General features: G+C 46.0%; 1 protein-coding gene across 1 annotated transcript in view; it reads right to left on the bottom strand.

Annotated features, from left to right (window-relative positions):
• Positions 1-16782: 16782 nt before the first annotated feature.
• UBXN7 (UBX domain protein 7) overlaps positions 16783-20230 on the bottom strand; it is a 157569-nt gene continuing 154121 nt past the window's right edge. The window contains exon 12 of the mRNA XM_074964193.1: positions 16783-16913. The gene's annotated coding sequence lies outside the window, so the exon portion shown is untranslated. The remainder of the gene's footprint in view (positions 16914-20230) is intronic.

The raw sequence follows: 20230 nt of genomic DNA, 5'->3' as shown, positions 1-20230 counted from the left end.
CAGGCCTGTCTATTCTTCTCAGTAAGGAGTCCCCAGTCACGTAGACCTGCCTTTTCCTGGTAATGGTGCGATTCTCCGGTCTATCCCCTGTTCCCTCTGACTGCAAGTCCTCTTGATTCCTATTCTCCCTTGCAATCCTCTGCAACCCATCCTGTATCCTCCTGGGGCTCATATTTGGTATTGTTATCTCCATTGACTCTTCCCCTCTTCCTATAGAAGTAGCTGCTCTTCTCTTCTTCCTTGCCTTCCCACCTTCAGTGACCACCTGCTGTGCCCCTTCTTCATTTTCCAACTCTGCAAACCTGTTCTTGAGTTCTATTTCTCCTTCACTAGCCTGTCTTTTCCTCTGCCTGGTTCTCTTAGTCACGTGCTTCGACTGTCCACTTTCCTCACCCAGCAGTCTCCCCTCAGAGTTCTTTGGTCCTGCTTCCATCTGCAAGTCTGAGCTTTTCCCTTCAGCCTCCTCATGTCTTTGCTCCATCATCTGTTCAAACTCCCTTCTAATCTCAACCAGAGTTTCCACCTGCATCTCCAATCCTCGGATCTTTTCTTCCATCAGTTCTATCAGACGGCACTTCATGCAGACGAAACTCTTTTCAGGTACCCCCTCCAGGATCATGTACATGCCGCAGCTCCACATCCAGTCATCTTCATTGTGTCTTCCACATAATGGTGCCAGGAAGGGTTCTCCAGCTGTTGCATAATTTGGAATAAATTTGGCACACTGAGTCCCAGAGGAGAAGGTGAAGTGGTTATATCTTCTGGTCTGTGTATATGAGTGGCTACTGCAGGTTGGTCCAAGTTGGAGTTTGTGCCTACCTTCCTCTGAGATCATGTGTCCCAAAAAAGAACCAGCCAAATCTATAGTTGGGGTTAATAAACCTAGCTACATTGAGTGTAATGGAGTCCATGGATTTACACCAGCTGGGAATCTGTGCCACTGATCTCAGTGGAGCCATGCTGACTTATAACAGTTGGGGATCTGGCCCATTGACTTTAATGGTGCTATACTGATTTACGCCATGAGAAACTGGGCAATGTTCTGTCTGTCTAAGGGCACTTGAATTAAATCAGTTCCAAACCAGATTGCTTTGTTTGTTCAAGCACAGCTTTGCCACTGCCCCCTGTGGTGCTGGGGTCTCTCTACACAGTCTAATATTGTTTAAATAACCACAGAGCTCCAGACTGGTAACGCTGCCCCTGGAAAGCACTGTCCTGAGCTGTTACTCGGAGCTGGAGGCAGAGCAGAGCCTGAAGCTCCCCTAATTCCACTCCCTGAGGGGAGCAGACCTAGAGTCTGTAGGTCAGGATGGCACACAAGGGGGAGTAGTGACACCTTATTTCCTGTGAACATCCATCGGTGACTGATATTGCAGCCACATGCAGCATCTTTGGGCATCATATTGTAGTTTAGGTTTAAAATAGGAAAACATCAAAAGGCCATTGTATTGAGATGAGCCAGACAGTGTGGGCTGCAGAATATCCATAGTCCTTTGTCTCAATACAGGTGACTTGTATTTGTGTGTTCCTGGTTCAGAGGGGCAGGTTTCTTGCTGAACCTGGAATCACTAGGGGGTGACTAATGCAAATTCCCCAACACCGGTTATACAAAATCCCAGCTTTTGAAGCTTCCTTCTGAGGAGCTACTAGATCGCACGCTCTGGTTCTCATGGGTGACTTTAATTTTCCTGATATTTGCTCGGCGAGCAATACAGCGGTGCATAGACAATCCAGGAAGTTTTTGGAAAGCGTAGGGGACAATTTCCTGGTGCAAGTGCTAGACGAGCCAACTGGGGGGGAGCTTTTCTTGACCTGCTGCTCACAAACAGGGAAGAATTAGTGGGGGCAGCAAAAGTGGATGGGAATCTGGGAGGCAGTGACCATGAGATGGTCGAGTTCAGGATCCTGACACAGGAAAGAAAGGTAAGCAGCAGGATACGGACCCTGGACTTCAGGAAAGCAGACTTCGACTCCCTCAGGGAGCGGATGGGTAGGATCCCCTGGGGGACTAACATGAAGGGGAAAGGAGTCCAGGAGAGCTGGCTGTATTTCAAGGAATCGCTGTTGAGGTTACAGGGACAAACCATCCCGATGAGTCGAAAGAATAGTAAATATGGCAGGCGACCAGCTTGGCTTAAGGGTGAAATCCTAGCGGATCTTAAACATAAAAAAGAAGCTTACAAGAAGTGGAAGGTTGGACATATGACCAGGGAAGAGTATAAAAATATTGCTCGGGCATGTAGGAATGAAATCAGGAGGGCCAAATCGCACCTGGAGCTGCAGCTAGCAAGAGATGTCAAGAGTAACAAGAAGGGTTTCTTCAGGTATATTGGCAACAAGAAGAAAGCCAAGGAAAGTGTGGGCCCCTTACTGAATGAGGGAGGCAACCTAGTGACAGAGGATGTGGAAAAAGCTAATGTGCTCAATGCTTTTTTTGCCTCTGTCTTCACTAACAAGGACAGCTCCCAGACTGCTGCGCTGGGCATCGCAACATGGGGAGTAGATGGCCAGCCCTCTGTGGAGAAAGAGGTGGTTAGGGACTATTTAGAAAAGCTGGACGTGCACAAGTCCATGGGGCCGGACGAGTTGCATCCGAGAGTGCTAAAGGAATTGGCGGATGTGATTGCAGAGCCATTGGCCATTATCTTTGAAAACTCGTGGCGAACGGGGGAAGTCCCAGATGACTGGAAAAAGGCTAACGTAGTGCCAATCTTTAAAAAAGGGAAGAAGGAGGATCCTGGGAACTACAGACCAGTCAGCCTCACCTCAGTCCCTGGAAAAATAATTGGTCCTCAAGGAATCAATTATGAAGCACTTAGAGGAGAGGAAAGTGATCAGGAACAGTCAGCATGGATTCACCAAGGGCAAGTCAAGCCTGACTAATCTAATTGCCTTCTATGATGAGATAACTGGCTCTGTGGATGAGGGGAAAGCAGTGGACATGTTGTTCCTTGACTTTAGCAAAGCTTTTGACACTGTCTCCCACAGTATTCTTGTCAGCAAGTTAAAGAAGTATGGGCTGGATGAATGTACTATAAGGTGGGTAGAAAGTTGGCTAGATTGTCGGGCTCAACGGATAGTGATCAATGGCTCCATGTCTAGTTGGCAGCAAGTGTTAAGTGGAGTGCCCCAGGGGTCGGTCCTGGGGCCGGTTTTGTTCAATATCTTCATAAATGATCTTTAGGATGGTGTGGATTGCACTCTCAGCAAATTTGCGGATGATACTAAACTGGGAGGAGTGGTAGATACGCTGGAGGGCAGGGATAGGATACAGAGGGACCTAGACAAATTGGAGGATTGGGCCAAAAGAAATCTGATGAGGTTCAATAAGGATAAGTGCAGGGTCCTGCACTTAGGACGGAAGAACCCAATGCACAGCTACAGACTAGGGACCGAATGGCTAGGCAGCAGTTCTGCGGAAAAGGACCTAGGGGTTACAGTGGACGAGAAGCTGGATATGAGTCAGCAGTCTGCCCTTGTTGCCAAGAAGGCCAATGGCATTTTGGGATGTATAAGTAGGGGCATAGCGAGCAGATCGAGGGACATGATCGTTCCCCTCTATTCGACATTGGTGAGGCCTCATCTGGAGTACTGTGTCCAGTTTTGGGCCCCACACTACAAGAAGGATGTGGATAAATTGGAGAGAGAGTCCAGCGAAGGGCAACAAAAATGATTAGGGGTCTGGAACACATGACTTATGAGGAGAGGCTGAGGGAACGGGGATTGTTTAGTCTGCAGAAGAGAAGAATGAGGGGGGATTTGATAGCTGCTTTCAACTACCTGAGAGGTGGTTCCAGAGAGGATGGTTCTAGACTATTCTCAGTGGTAGAAGATGACAGGACAAGGAGTAATGGTCTCAAGTTGCAGTGGGGGAGGTTTAGGTTGGATATTAGGAAAAACTTTTTCGCTAGGAGGGTGGTGAAACACTGGAATGCGTTACCTAGGGAGGTGGTAGAATCTCCTTCCTTGGAAGTTTTTAAGGTCAGGCTTGACAAAGCCTTGGCTGGGATGATTTGATTGGGGATTGGTCCTGCTTTGAGCAGGGGGTTGGACTAGATGACCTCCTGAGGTCCATTCCAACCCTGATATTCTATGATTCTATGATTCTATGAGAGGGCCAGTGACTGGTGATTCCTGTTACAGGAGATCAGTGATCAAAGGTGAAAACTGTGTAAAGAAACAGCTGCACTGTCTCCAGGGGGGTCTGGTTCTTGACCTGAAACCTGACGTGAACTGCTAACCTGGACAGCAAATCCAACTGAAATACTGACACATACCAGAGCCCTGTGTTGGAGTTGGGGGGTGGCCTCCGGCCCTCTTTAGAATGTGTGTAGGTTGGTTGGTTGTTTTTTGTTTTCTCTGTAACCTTTTTGCCCTAAGACTAGCGGTGCTTTGCTATGTGAAGGCTGGTTGGTACCTGGGTTACATTGTTGTAGCCCCTGGGGAAAGGGTCACCGCAGGTGCTGGACCCTGGTCAGACCGGCTGGGCAAATCACAGTGAGGTGCAGGCAGACTGCAAGCCTAAACCCCGGTCTGGAGGGAGAGAGATGTGGTCTCTGCCCGAAGGAGGGGACTGCTAGGAAGCCTAACCTTAAGTGTGTGCCCTCAAGGAAGACCAGGAGAGGGAGTGATCAAAGGTGCAGTAACGCAGAGCCAGGATCAGCCCCTCCCATGTCTCCGTTGTACCTAGTAATGGTGCTAGAAGCTGCCCTATCTCCCCTGCATGGGTCTGTGTTAAATTAGATGGCTGTCCAAAAAGACGCTGGTGCTATGACCCCCCTTTTGTGGTGCAGTATAGTTCTGTATGTGGGGTGGGATGGAGAGATTGTGTCCAGGAGTACCCATGGGACTAGGGAAATTGATATAAAGGGGGTGCATAACTGATTAAAAAACATACTCAGAGTGGTTATCAATGGTTCACTGGCCAACTTGGAGGACGTATCTAGTGGGGTCCTGCAGGAGTCTGTGCTGTGTTTGCTACTATTAATATTTTCACTAATGACTTGAATAGTGGAGTGGAGAGTATTCTCATAAAACTTGCAGATGACACCAAACTGGGAGGGGTTGCAAGGACACTGGAGGATAGGATTAAAATTCAAAATGATCCTGACAAATTGGAGAATTGATCTGAAATCATCAAGATGAAATTCAATGGAGACAAATGCAAAGTATTACAGTTAGGTATGTAGCGGGAAATCAGGCTGATATACTTCTTGCTATAACACACTACATGCAAATGTAGCTGGGTAGATGTATCACTCTGAAGTGGACCTTTCACAAGTATGCATTTCCTTAAATAAAATATGTGACAAATGACATTGCTGCTGACATCATCCTAAGCAATCACACTCATCTGAAATTCAGATGCACAGTGGTCTTAAGTGAATAAAGCAGCAAGAGGACCCTCAGCGAAGAAACCTTGCAATCAAGAAATCTGTGGAGCTGGTTGAAAACATGTGTGAGCGCAGAAAGATGAAGTTCTGAAAACTTTACTTGTTTTTCAAAAAATGGATAAAATGTTAATGGAAAATGTCACCAAAATTTTTAATGAGGGAGGGGTGTTTTCTAAAAATTCAAATTTTTATACCAAAAAAATCAATTTGAAAAACTTTGATCAGGCCTACAAATCTGTAGCATCTCTTATGATGCTTTGATTCTAGGCATGCATTCTTCTAGCGTTTGCAGTGCTTGCCAAGTCACCGACAGCAGCTTCATCAACAGAATGAAGGGCCCTAAGGCCACCATGAAATCTAGTCAGCTGACACTTGTCAGCAACATGTGCCATTGACTGATGGAGGCTGCATTGACAAAGCAGGTCATCGCGCAGACCCCATGTGTAGAGTTTGGCTGTGCATATTCTTTGGCCAGTTTGGAACCTGTTCAGCAGAGTCCAAGGGTGATGTGGCAGGTCAAATCCTGGCAGTCGAACGGTTGGATCAGCGACAACGAAACCATTGCTAAAGTCTATAGCTGACCACTCATCGTACCGAAAGGTTACTGCTGACAGATTCTGATCTGGCAGTTGAGACCACAATGGATGCATCAACATAAGTCATGCTCTGGGGTGACTAAAGATGTCCATGTACAATGGGAGACCTGGACTGGCATGTAGATTTTCCACCAGCCTGGCTGTAGACCCTCTGTGCTGAATCATATGTGGATGGGCTATGTTGCTCAGAACTAGTAGTCATGGGATAGGAATGGTTATGGTGAGAAAAAACTTTTGCTTTTAAATTCACTTAGCTTGTTAAGTTAGACATTTAGCTTGCATTTTATCTTTTTCTTTTTTTTTTGTAAGCAGTCCTGACTTTTATGCCTCATTACCTGTAGTCACTTAAAATCTTTATTTTCTTTCTGTAGTTAATAAACTTGTTTCACTATTTTAGCTAACCAATGTGTATGGATGAAAAGAGTGTGGGGAAACTCCATGCGGGATATCAAGGCTGGTGCATGTCATTTTCCATTGATGAAATGATGGACTGTATATGAGCTTGTGTTGGGCAGTTGTGCTGGGCAATAGAAGACACACATTTCTGGTGGAAAGTCTGGGACTAGAGAATCTGCTAGTGGTCTTCTGCAGTGTAATTCATGAGTGGCTAGCTAGTAGCACTCAATACTGTCTAGCTGGGAGCAAGTTACGTGCTAGAGGCTGTCTGTTAGCTGGCCAGGAATGGCTGTTCACCAGTAAAACAGTGTAAAAGGCATCCCAAGTTGGAGAACTGAGGAGACACAGCTATTCAGCAGTCCATATTGTACCATGGGCTAGATGGACCATTGGCTATACTGGATCAGTCCACTCATGTTCTTATAAGATCACACCCAACTCAAACCTTGGGCTCTGGTAAGTGATCAATCCTTCAAATCCCAGACTAGGTTTTTTCTATGGTTACCAGTTCATAACAGCTTTTTCTCAGAACAAGAACCCAGACTGTGTAGATCAGCCTGTTTCTTTATAAACTTGGGCCTCTGGTCTTGTCCTTGTGTAACAGGTGATCAGAAGACAATGGTTGTCTTCTCAGCGCATAGCTTTGAGAGGCTGGGTTTTTTGCACAACAGGGTGGTACGTTTGCATTCACCTGTCACTAGAGATTTCCTGGGAAACCCACTTAACATTGTTTGTCCCAACAAAGGGACATTGATACGGACATGGTGGTGAAATGAGAACACACATGGATGGATTTTAAGTAGCAGGCTGCAACTCTTATTAAATACTCTTCTATAGCAGACATTTAACTGGTTTCAGTGTGGGGGTTACAGGGCTCCTATCAGATATCTGTAACTTGGGGTAGGCTTTCCTCAGCCTGTGCCCCAGGACTTAGCTCTCTGAGTTCTACCATGCTTCCTGCCCAGCCAGGGGGCAGAAGGTGCAGAAGGGTGGTGACCTCAGCCCGTGAGGGCCACAGGGTCTCACCCAATCTCATGAGCCCAAGGCCCCTCAGCAAAATCCTAGGTCTGTTATCTCTGGGAACCTATATCATACTTTTAACCACCCTGGCCACAAGCTGTGACGAATAAACTGTAACCCTTCTGCCAATTGGAATTGGCAGCAACGAGGGACGGGTTCAATATCTAAGGGTTTCTCTTCAACAATACAACACAAAACCAGCTCATGCCCCCACCCAGTAACCTGGCACAAGTACATACCATCCCCTGGGTGCCTCTAAGAGGCAATACTTCCCTTCTCACAAGCACAGAGTCTGAGTGTAGAAAAGAAACTTTTAATAAAAGGAGGGGAGTAACCCGGCATCAATTTGGGAAAACACCACAAACAGGGTTCACAAACATAAACCATGAGCAAAAGACCAACCCCCAAGTAAGTTGGGCAGTGACCTTTTCCATCAGGTTCTTAAGTCCAGCAACCAAAAGTCCCTTTAATGTGCCCATCCCTTCTCTGCATCCCACTCATAGTTGTTGTCCTTGGTCAGTGCAGACCCAGAGTCCAGAGGTGCACCTGCAGAGTTCACCTTCTGCCCTTGGTGGAGGGGGTAAGAAGACACTTTACTAGCTCCACTTCCTAGGCCCTCACTCGCTGCTCCTCTTTGTTGGCCAATCACCACACCTATCCACCAGTCACCTTGCCAGCTGATCACCACACCTCTCTCCTGACCACCCTGCCAGCCGCCCACCAATCCACGTGGATGTCTTCAGATCCCATCATTTAACATAGCTCTGAGTGATTTCAGCTGTTAGTGGGGGAGCCTCACTGCTGGCACACAGTGGGCAATCTCTTGCATCAGAGCCACCGTCCCAAAGCAGGTCAAACACTTAGACCTCAATACCAGTGATTTCAACTCTGCAGTGTGTAATAAGACTCTCAACTGAGTCTAAATTAGCTTTATCATTACACAGTAGTAAGAAAAAGGATGAAATTATACCTGAAACCCTTAGGCCACCAGCCAACAAAAACCACTATCCCCATCATCTCCCAACATACTGGGCTTTGGACCCATGTCCCCTGCCTAGTGAGTGCCATTTAGTTGAGGGTGAGTCCCTCAATCAGGATATGCCAAGTTCTGTTGTGCTGCCCTTGATTAACACAACAAGGATAACAACCTTTATTACTCCTGCCCCAATAACAAGGAAACTGGGGATCCCACACCAGACAAAAGTGACCATTTGGGCACGCAATCCCATCATGCTGAGCATCTAGGAAGGGTGGGTGTGCCCATGCAAATGAGATCTTGCAAAGCTCGTCACTAGATGTCAGGGGAAAGCTCATTCAGACTCTGCTTACACAACAATTCAATCAAGTGCCTCTGTTAGGTACTAAGTATCAGAGGGGTAGCCATGTTAGTCTGTATCCACAAAAACAATGAGGAGTCCAGTGGCACTTTATAGACTAACAGATTTATTTGGGCATAATCTTAAATAAATCTGTTAATCTTTAAGGTGTACTGGACTCCTCGTTGTTTCAGTTAGGTACTATGCATGTTCCTACTTAACCTACTGTGGCTTGAAGGGGCTGCAAGAAAGGCGAAAAACTCCCTGGCTCTCTGTCACAAACAGATCCACTCTTTTCATAAAACAAGTTGGAAGATTTCTGTTATAGACACAAAGTTTCTCTATTTATGTTATTTGATTATAAATTACCCCATGGAAGTCTCTAAAGATGTATTGATGAGACTTGCTACCAGTTGCTTTCTTCAAATCTGTGATATTGCTCACATATTGTGATTGATGGTTTTCTACTCTTTGTCTTCCTCTTCTGCCTTGTCAGTTTATAGCGTCGGTTCAAGTCTTTCATTAGCTCATGTTTATGTCCAAACTTCTGTTATTCTTACATTTAGATGCATGATCTGTTTGTTAGCTGTCCTATCAAAATTCTACGCAATATTAAGCTTGTCTCTTCCCATACCCTCTATTTTTCTTCTTTCAATATATTAAATTTGAGTTTAATTTTGACTAATGTTGAAGGAGTTTTTCCCTTCCTTAGTATTCAAAAAAAGCTCTCAAACTATCAGGATTGATGGTGTGTGATGAACCTCTTCCAGCAAACTCCAAAATGGCCACTGGATTTCTAAAGAGTTGTCTTTTTTCCTTCTCCCCTGTAAAACTCTGAATTGATGGATTAACATGAGTGAATTTTTTTAGTACCAGAATTTCCCGCTCTTCCTGAGATAAGTCAATAGATTTAGAGGGGTCACTGTTCTTCCACCAGCTTGCTATCGTATTTCTAGGAGCAACTAGGAGGTCAGTGAGCAAATCTTTATGACTTTTGTAAGGTGTAGCGTTTTCAGGATAATTCTATAAAAATAATAAGAGGTTATTTGACAGCTGATGCTGTTTGTTAGGGGGCTTATTCCTTCACCCACTTACTTCCGTGGTCCTTCTCGCATGAACAGAGAGCAACAATACCCGAAGTCCAAAGGTGCAAACAATTTGATGTTTATTGGGGTGAACTTCCAGCAAGCATGATTCCAGTTTCCTTCCTTAGTGTCCCCCTTCCCAGCTCTGACACCACAGAGCCTTACACCTGTGTCCCTGTTCCCATTCCCCCGCTTAGCAAAACATGATTACAATTTCCCCACCCCATTCCCTGTTCCCATTTCCCCCCCACATACACACTCACTTCCTGATTGACTGCAGACTATATAGTAAAACTTGAGTTTGGCTTAGCTATACCTTAACCAATCATTTTACTGAAATTTAACTAACCAATCCTAACGTATTGTAACATGATTATTTAACCAATTATATCCCACCACCTTAATTAGTTTACACCCAGCAAAATTAATTATACAGCAGACAGGAACAATCACAGAACCAGACAGAGATTATACAGACAAACAATAGCAAAGTGGGAACTCTAATGACAAAACAATACAGAAGTGAGGATTTCACATCCCAGCAATTGAGAAGTGAGTTCTTGCCAGACAGGATGCTATCAAACTAAAAAGAAAAGGAGTACTTGTGGCAGCTTAGAGACTAACCAATTTGTTTGAGCATAAGCTTTCGTGAGCTACAGCTCACTTCATCGGATGTGAAACTAAGTTTCCTTTTACATCTTCTAGGCACTTCCCTTTCTCTGGAGGCGATAGGCATTATCAGGACAGGATTGAATTCCTAACAGCCCAATAGCACCTTCTTTCAATGTGACTAGTTTGGAATGTGAGGATGTGACTGTTCACTTCCCAGCTTATGGCTGCCTCTGTTGCTTAGCCAAAGGCCTTAGCCTAAGAACAGGGCCTCAGACTGTCACAGTAAGAGAAGGACCTTACACTGGCAGACAGTGATTTTGATTCTTTCTTTTATACCTCTATAACTAGCTAAGTGATAAGAATACACCTAAATTCTTAGAGTATAGGCCTTTACAGACAGGCCTGAATATCTATATCCTAACACTGTTATCTCCCTTATGCAATCTCAATGACTGTCCAAAATGTCTTAACTTTTGGGCATGTCCACCATATGTGGAGAAACCCTCCCATTTCATTACATTCTCTTCTGCATTAGCCTGTCCCTGTACCATAAATTAATTTAATTTAAGGCGAGTTAGGTACCATTGATAAATAATTGTAATGTAATTTTCTTTTATTAATGGGTTTATTGATGTGAGGGAACCATTGCGCCATATGTTCTTCCATTCCTCAGTTTTGGTATCTGTGCCTACGTCAACTTTACACCTTTTCATGAACATAGTTATTTCCTCTAAGTAACAGTTGGAGATTGCTCTGTATATAGTAGAGCGTAAGCCTTTGTGATTAATGGGGGTAGTGAGTAGTTTTCTAAAATCTATCAATTTTCTGCTTAGGTTTGCCTCTTTGAAAAATCTCAGTTGTAGGTATAGGTATACTGGAATTTTGGTGCATCTTGGAAGTTGTATTTCAAGTTATCTAGATGTATTGGCTCTAAACAGTTGGCAACATTCTGATATACCTATAAGTTCCAAAATGTCAAAACGTCCCAGGCTTTAAATGCAATTTAATTCTATATTATCTACTATGAGTAAGGGTATGCGTGATGGGTATGGGTTTAGCTTTCTAAATAAAATATCCCAAGTTTCTATAGTTGCTTGCATAAAAGGGTGATTATATACAGACTTTTGGCCTATACGTTTTATTTACCCAAGGGGTCATGTGGAGTTTGATTGCACAACAGGCTGGCTTGTTCTATCTTTATGCAGTGCTTATCAGGGTTTGGTATTACCCAGTACATCAAGTTTCTGTTATGACTAGCTTGATAACAGTGGTTAATGTTTGGTAGAGTCAATCCTCCCTTTTGCCCTGGCCTTGGTAGAACAGATTAGTGAATCCTGGAGTTCTTATTTCTCCAAATGATTTTGCTTATTATGGATTGCCATTGATCTAAGACTTTCTGGACCTAAAACCAGGAGTGTCTCTTGAAACAGAAACTAATTAGAGGTGAGATATTAATTTTAAAAATATTGCTGCAATTTTGCCTAATGTTGAAATCTCATTTTGCCAATTATCCAGATCTGTTTTGATATTCTTAATCAGAAGGGTATAGTTAATATTACACAAGACTTGCCATCTTTTAGAAATGCATATTCCCAGGTACCTAATTGAAGTAATTACCCATTTGTATTTATATTTTGGATATTTCTCCCACACCTATATGCAGAAGTTCTGACTTGTCATAGTTTATTTTATATCCTGACACATCACCAAATTTTAAGATTTCCTCTTGCAATTCTAGTAGTGTGTGAGCTGGATTAATAAAAAATACCATGACATCATAAGGGAATTTGTGCTCCTTGATTCCTATTCTAATTATTTCTGATTAATTGACTCCATTATATTCTAAGACCAGAAGGGAGCAATGTGACCCAATGTGGCCCTGGCTGGGATGATTTAATTGGGGATTGGTCCTGCTTTGACCAGGGGGTTGGACTAGATGACCTCCTGAGGTTCCTTCCAACCCTGATATTCTATGATTCTATGATTCTATGACCATCTGTCTGACTTCCTGTATAGCAGAGGCCATAGGACTTCCCCACAATAATTCCTAGAGCAGATTGTTTAGAAAAAAATCCAGTCTTGGTTCACAAGAATCCACCATCACCCTTGGTAAATTGTTCCAATGGTTAATTAGTCTCACCGTTAAATCACACTTTATTTCCAGTCTGAATTTGTCTAGCTTCAATTTCCATTGGATCATGTTATACCTTTGTCTGCTAGATTGAAGAGCCCATTGTTAAATATTTATTCCCCGTGTAGATAGTTAGACTTTAATCAAGTCACTGAGTAACCTTCTCTTTGTTAAGCTAAATAGACTCATGGACCATGGTCCATTTTGGTCAATTTCACTGCCATAGGATTTAAAAAATCATAAATTTAATGATTTCAGATATTTAAGTCTGAAATTTCACTGTGTTGTAACTGTAGGGGTCCTGACCCAAAAGCTATTTTTTTTGCGGGGGAGAGCAATATTATTGTAGGGGGGTCACGGTATTGCCACCTTTACTTCTGCCCTGCTGCTCCTGGCAGCGGCGCTGCCTTCAGAGCTGGGCGGCTGGGCGGCTGCTGGCCGGGAGCCCAGCTCTGAAGGCTGAGCCATTGCCAGCAGCAGCGCAGAAGTAAGGATGGTGTGGTAAGGTATTGCCACCCTTACTTCTGTGCTGCTGCTTTCAGAGCTGGGCCCTAAGCCAGCAGCTGCCACGCTCTGGCTGCCCAGCTCTGAAGGCAGCAGCACAGGTGTAAGAATGGCATGGTATGGTATTGCCACCCTTACTTCTGCACTGCTGCTGCAGGGGCACTGCCTTCAGAGCTGGTGCCTAACCAGCAGCTGCCACTCTCCCGCCATCCAGCTCTGTAGGCAGTGAAGAAGTAAGGGTGGCAATACCATGACAGTAGTATATACCTCAATAGCATTCATCACCATGTATTTTTGATAGGTTTCCATGCCCCATTTAGGGCTTATGTCCCATCCTCCGTTCCCGTTTCCATTGGTGTAGAGCAGCAGTTCCCTTACTTGTTCCTCCGCTTGTGCACGGAAAGCACCTGGAGGCCGGGCTGGTTTGTTTACCTGCCGCATCCACAGGGTTCGGCTGATCGCGGCTCCCAGTGGCCGCGGTTCGCTGCTCCAGGCCAATGGGAGCTGCTGGAAGCGGCAACCAGTATGTCCCTCAGCCTGCTCTGCTTCCAGCATTTTCATTCTTTAGATCCAAACAATGTTCTGAATTCAAGATTTTTTATTTTAATTACTTCTAATCAATTTTCCTCCCCCTTATGACTTTATCTTCCCTCCCGCTTTTGCCTTGATACCAGTTGCCAACCAGCCTGTCCACTCCCACTTCAATCATCGAAAAGTAACACACTCAATATAAAGATCAAGCTAAACATTAGAACATTAGTCTAATTGCCCCAATCCCTTCTCCCCCGCTCCCCCCAAGCCTCTGCTGGGGAGAAAAATCCAGCTAACCTGCCCCCTCCCCATCCTTATGGTGATCCCTAGGGGGATGTTGACACCAATCTACTCCGTGTGAAGCTTCCTTTTTGAAAAGGACCAATATCTGGCGGTGGGAGAAAGACACTAAGCTTCATAAGCAAAGTAGACATACTGCTTTGTTTCTTGTGCTCTCATTATTTTCCTTCCTCTTCCTCAGATTCATCTTGGACGTCCATCTCCTTATTTATCTTTTTCTTGATTTTCCTGTTCCTGTTTTTTTGGTGATTGTGACACTCTACCTCAAAGTAGCACCCTGGACCCCCATATTCACCACTGTGACATGATGATTATGTGTTTTGTACGACATATGCCATGTGAGGTATCATTTAAAAGGTCTTGATCTGTTACAATTCAACAGGATATTAATTTTTATGTGCTATCATTGTATGTGAAGTTATGAAGTTTTGCTATGTGTGTGTTACTGAAACTTGTTGTGAGGTTGGGAGATGCCCACAGCCAGCCCTTCAATGGCAACAAAGGAACAGTTACTAAACCACATTTATATCAGGATCAGTCAGACATGTGCTGATGGCCAATCAAGAAAAATCCATTCTCGCAGAGACTCCTTAGAGAGGGCATGTACGCAGTGGGGGCTGCCTAAACCCCATGTCACAGCAAGGATCTTTCTAGCATCATCACTTGGCCTCTCTCCTCCCACATCTCAACACCTGAAAGATCATCTAGAAGACAAAGATTTTGAACTGGGGAGACTGGTCCCAGGCTGGGAAGGGGATCCAGCCTCTGTATTAAGAGCTGTAGATTGTAGATTTAATATCTATTAGGGTGAGAAACTGCTTGATTCAAAACTTGCTTAGGCCTTGTCTACACTACAAAATTACTCCGATTTTACAGAAGTCGATTTTTGGGAACAGATTGTATAAAGTCGAGTCCATGCATCCACACTAAGCACGTTAATTCGGCGGTGTGCGTCCACAATACTGTGGCAAGCATCGACATTCCAAGCGGTGCACTTTGGGTAGCTATCCCACAGTTTCCACAGTCCCCGCTGCCCATTGGAATTCGGGGCTGAGCTCCCAAAGCCTGAGGGGCCAGACATTTGTCACGAGTGGTTATGGGTAAATGTCGTCAGTCAACCCTCCCTCCGTGAAAGCAACATCAGACAATCATTTCATGCCCTTTTCCCTGGATTGCCCAAGCAGACGCCATAGCACGGCAAGCAAGGAGCCTGTTCAGCTCACTGCAGCAGTTATGACCATTGTAAACACCTCATGCATTATCGTGCAGTTTATGCAGAACCAGAACCTGAAAAACCAGGTGAGGAGGCGATGGCAGCTCGGTGATGAGGACATGGACACAGATTTCTCTAAAACTGCGGTCCCCGGCAATTTGGAGATCATGGTGTTACTGGGGCAGGCTCATGTTGTGGAATGTCGATTCTGGGCCCAGGAAACAAGCACAGACTGGTGGGACCACATAGTGTTGCAGGTTTGGGATGATTCCCAGTGGCTCCGAAACTTTTGCAGGAGTAAGGGCACTTTCATGGAACTTTGTGACTTGCTTTCCCTTGCCCTGAAGCGCATGAATACCAAGATGAGAGCAACCCTCACAGTTGAGAAGTGAGTGGCAATAGCCCTGTGGCAGCTTGCAACGCCAGACAGCTACCGGTCAGTCGGTAATCAATTTGGAATGGGCAAATCTACTGTGGTGGTTGCTGTGATGCAAGTAGCCAACGCAATCATTAAGCAGCTGCTATCAAAGGTAGTGACTCTGGGAAATGTGCCGGTCATAGTGGATGGCTTTGCTGCAATGGGATTCCCTAACTGTGGTGGGGCTATAAACGGAACTCATATCCCTATCTTGGGACCGGACCACCAGGACAGCCAGTACATAAACTGCAAGGGGTACTTTTCAATGGTGCTGCAAGCACTGGTGGATCACAAGGGACATTTCACCAACATCAACGTGGGATGGCTGGGAAAGGTGCATGATGCTCACGTCTTCAGGAACTCTGGTCTGTTTAAATGGCTGCAGGAACGGACTTACTTCCCAGACCAGAAAATAACTGTTGGGGATGTTGAAATGCCTATAGTTATCCTTGGGGACCCAGCCTACCCCTTAATGCCCTGGCTCATGAAGCCGTACAGAGGAACCCTGGACAGTAGTCAGGAGCTGTTCAACTATAGATGTTTATGGAGGGATGGGAGGTTGAGGCAAGTTACCTGCCCACTGAATACATGCAGCCAGGCACCAGGGCGACTAAAAGAGCACAGCAGGGCATGGTGCGCATCAGAGAAGCTTTGAAAACCAGTTTCATGACTGGCCAGGGTACCGTGTGTCACTTCTGTTTGTTTCTCCTTGATGAAAACACGCCCCCTTGGTTGACTCTAATTCCCTGTAAGCCACCTGCCCTCCCCCCTTGGATCACAGCTTGCTTGCAAAGCAAATAAAGTCACTATCATTTAAAAACCATGTATTCTTTATTAATTGATTATAAAAACAGGGAGATAACTCACAAGGCAGCCCGGGTGGGGTGTGGGAGGAGGATAGGAGGGAAGGAAAAGGCCACTTCAAAACTTGTTGAATGACAGCCTTCTGTTGCTTGGGCTATCCACTGGGGTGGAGTGGTTGGGTGCACTGGGGTGCCAGCTTTCTTGGGGGTCTGAGTGAGGAGGCTGTGGAACTTGGGGAGGAGGGTGGTTGGTTACATAGGGGCTGCAGCGGCAGTCTGTGATCCTGCTGCCATTCCTGAACCTCCACCAGATGCTGGAGCATGTCCGTTTGATCCCGCAGTAGCCTCAGTGTTGCATCCTGCCTCCTCTGATCTTCCTGCCGCCACCTCTCATCTCGATCGTCCCTCCTGTCCTCACGTTCATTGGCCGCTTTCCTGCACTGTGCTACTGTGTCCCTCCACACATTCTGCTGAGCTCTGTCAGTGTCGGACAACTGCATGAGCTCAGAGAACATTTCATCGCGCATGCATTTTTTTCGCCGCCTAATCTGAGATAGCCTTTGGGACGGAGAAGGGAGGCTTGAAACATTTGCAGCTGTGAGAGGGAAAAAAGGGAGAGAAGTATTTAAAAAGACACATTTTACAGAACAATGGCTATACTCTTTCACGGTGAACAACACTATTCACATTACACAGCACATGTGATTTCGGTACAAGGTCGCATTTTGCATCTTATATTGAGTGCCTGTGGCTTTGGTGTTAGAGGTCACACACGCAGTGCTGGGCAACAGAATTCAGCTTGCAGGCAGCCATGGTAGCCATAGTCTTTCATACCTTCATAACAACCATGCCCTCCTTTCCCATACCAAGCAAAGCCCGTTGAGTTGGCCATTTAGTGCTGCAGTTTTCATGTTAACGTGCAGCAGCAGAAATCAAACTAACCCCCCCTCATCCAATTCTCTGGGATGATCACTTTACCCTTCCCCCCACCGCGTGGCTGGTATCAGGGAAGATCCCTGCTAGCCAAACGTGAACAGCTCAGCGCCAATGGTGCCCTGCTCCGCCCCCCCACCTCTTGGCTAACTGCGGGGAGGATTTCTTTTCAGCCACAGGCAAACAGCCCAGTAGGAACGGCCACCTCTGAATGTCCCCTTAATTAAATTCCCGTATTTCAACCAGGTTACCATGAACAATATCACTCTCCTGAGGATAACGCAGAGAAATAAAGAACGGATGTTGCTTGAATGCCAGCAAAAACCTGGACCATACGCTGCCAGGCTTTGTTATGCAATGATACCAGATTACTTGCTACTAGCATGGCATAGTAAAGTGCCCTACCATGGAGGACGGAATAAGGCTGCTCTCCCCAGAAACCTGGCCAGTGCATCCGAGTTCAGCGTGCTCTCCAGAGCAGTCATAATGGTGCACTGTGGGATAGCTCCCGGAGGCCAATACCGTCAAATTGCGTCCACACTAACCCTAATTCGAAAAGGCGATGTCGATTTCAGCACTAATCCCCTTGTTGGGGAGGAGTACAGAAACATAAACTCATAGTGTAGACCAGGCCTTAGTCTGTAGAATCTAGACTGTAATTTTATTTTAATTTCTTATGTAACCAACTTTGAGCTTTTATGCCTGCTAGTTATAATCACTTATAATGTATCTTCCTGTAGTTAATAAATCTGTTTTATATTTTACCTAAAACAGTGTGGTTTTGGTTGAAGTGCTTGGGGAATCTCAACTAAGGTTAACAATGGCTGTTGCACATCCACGATCCGTTGCTGGAATAGCGAACTAATTAATGAGCTTGCACCATCCAGAGGAGTCTTGAGCAGTGTAAAATGGTATATTTCTGGAGTGCAAGGCTGGAGTCTCGGGTGACTGGCTGGTGCCTCTCTGTATATGATTCATGAGTGGCTTAGACAGCATTCGTATAAATTAGCTGGGTGTGGGTCTCCACATGCTGATGGCTGAGTGATCACAGAGCCTGGAGGAGTTTGTGGCTTCTCACTGGCATAGCATTGTGAGAGACAGCCCAGGCTGGAGAATTAAGGGACACAGTGGTCCCACAATTCCCGGTGGTACCCCAGTGATCCTGTCACAGCAGTCTCTTTTTTCTAGGTTTGACTAACTGCTAATCCTTGTCTTGGTTTGCTGGTTTGATGTCTGTCCCCCAGAGAGTCTGGACAGCCTTCCACAAGGTTTACTCTTTTGAGGGTCCTAATCCCCAGGGCTGTCCCTAGCCATTTCGGTGCCCTATGCAATGCCCCCCTCCCGCCCCATGGGAGGGACTGTGTGGGGCCTCAGGCCTCCGTGGCGGGGGACTGGCCCCAGGCCTCTGTGTGGGGGCAGGAGAAGGCTTGGGAGGCAGGGGGAAACCGTTCTCCAGCACGAGCCGGCGGAGCAGAGTGGATTGGGGCCAGGTCGCTCCACTTCCTGCTGCCTGGTGATTGCAGGGCAGGCCCGACCCCACACTTACGGGGTGGCGGGAAGTGGAGTAACCCAGCCCCAGCCCGCTCTGCTCTGCTCCCCTGGCTCCCAGCCTTGGGAAGCAGGGGGGAACCACCCCCCAGCACTCACCAGCGGTGTGGAGTGGGCTGTGGCCAGGTCGCTGCACTTCCTGCCACTGGTGAGTGCAGGCCTGCAGGCCAGGGGCAGAGAAGGGGTGGGGGGCATGGGGAAGAGGTGGGGTGGGAGCGGGGCAGGGGCTTTGGGGAAGGGGTGGAGCGGGGGTGGAGCAGGGGTGGGAAGAGGCGGGCTGGGGCGGAGCAGGGCGGGGGCCATAGGGAAGAGGCGGAGCAGGGGCTGGAGCAGCACACAGCTGCGTAGGGCACCAGGAAATTTGGTGCCCCAAAGTTCCTGGTGCCCTACGCAGCTGCGTACTTTGCATATGGGTAGGGATGGCCCTGCTAATCCCTTCTCTTTTTTCTCTTGTATGCCTGTCTGTTGTGGATGAAGAGGAGATAAAAGATGTCACACTCCTGTACCAGAGATGGGCTAGTCACAGACCAAGCTTCTGCACCTCAGCTTTCTTTATCATAAGGTCCATTAAGGATCTGCCTAATACAGCTGAGGTTTGTTTAAAATCAGGTATTTTTGCACACAGCGCCACCTAGTGGCCACACAGTATAATACAGTTTAGCATTCCATTACAAAGGGAAAAACCCATCTGTATTTTGACAGGTTTCAGAGTAGCAGCCGTGTTAGTCTGTATTCGCAAAAAGAAAAGGAGTACTTGTGGCACCTTAGAGACTAACCAATTTATCTGAGCATAAGCTTTCATGAGCTACAGCTCACAGTAAGCTGTAGCTCATGAAAGCTTATGCTCAAATAAATTTGTTAGTCTCTAAGGTGCCACAAGTACTCATTTTCTGTATTTTGACTGTCCCATAATGCTGTTGAGAGTTCAGCTAGCTCCCTTCTGTGTTTTAGAATGGTGGCTGCTGGATTCTGCAAGATCAGTAGTTTATGACCCCCTAGAATTACCACTGTGACCTCTCTGGCTTTTCTTACAATTAGATCTTTTTGCACAAAATAGAGAAATCATACAATCTGGGAGGAGGGCTAGCTCAGTGGTTTGAGCATTGGCCTGCTAAACCCAGGGTTGTGAGTTCAATCCTTGAGGGGACCATTTAGGGATCTGGGGCAAAAATTGGGGATGTGTCCTGCTTTGAGCAGGGGGTTGGACTAGATGATTTCCTAATGTCCCTTCAAACCCTGATATTCTATGAATCCTGTCTATTGAAATGTAAGTGGGGGAGCATGAAGGCCTCTGAGCTCTTTCTCAATTTTGCTAGCTTCTGGGTGTAAGAAGGTGTAGGCGATGCCTGCTTTAGAAATTGCACTGAATCATAGAATCATAGCATATCAGGGTTGGAAGGGACCTCAGGATGTCATCTAGTCCAATCCCCT

Source organism: Natator depressus, chromosome 9 (genome assembly GCF_965152275.1).
Source record: "Natator depressus isolate rNatDep1 chromosome 9, rNatDep2.hap1, whole genome shotgun sequence".
Taxonomy (NCBI): Eukaryota; Metazoa; Chordata; order Testudines; family Cheloniidae; genus Natator; species Natator depressus.
This window is presented reverse-complemented; position numbering and strand designations above follow the sequence as displayed.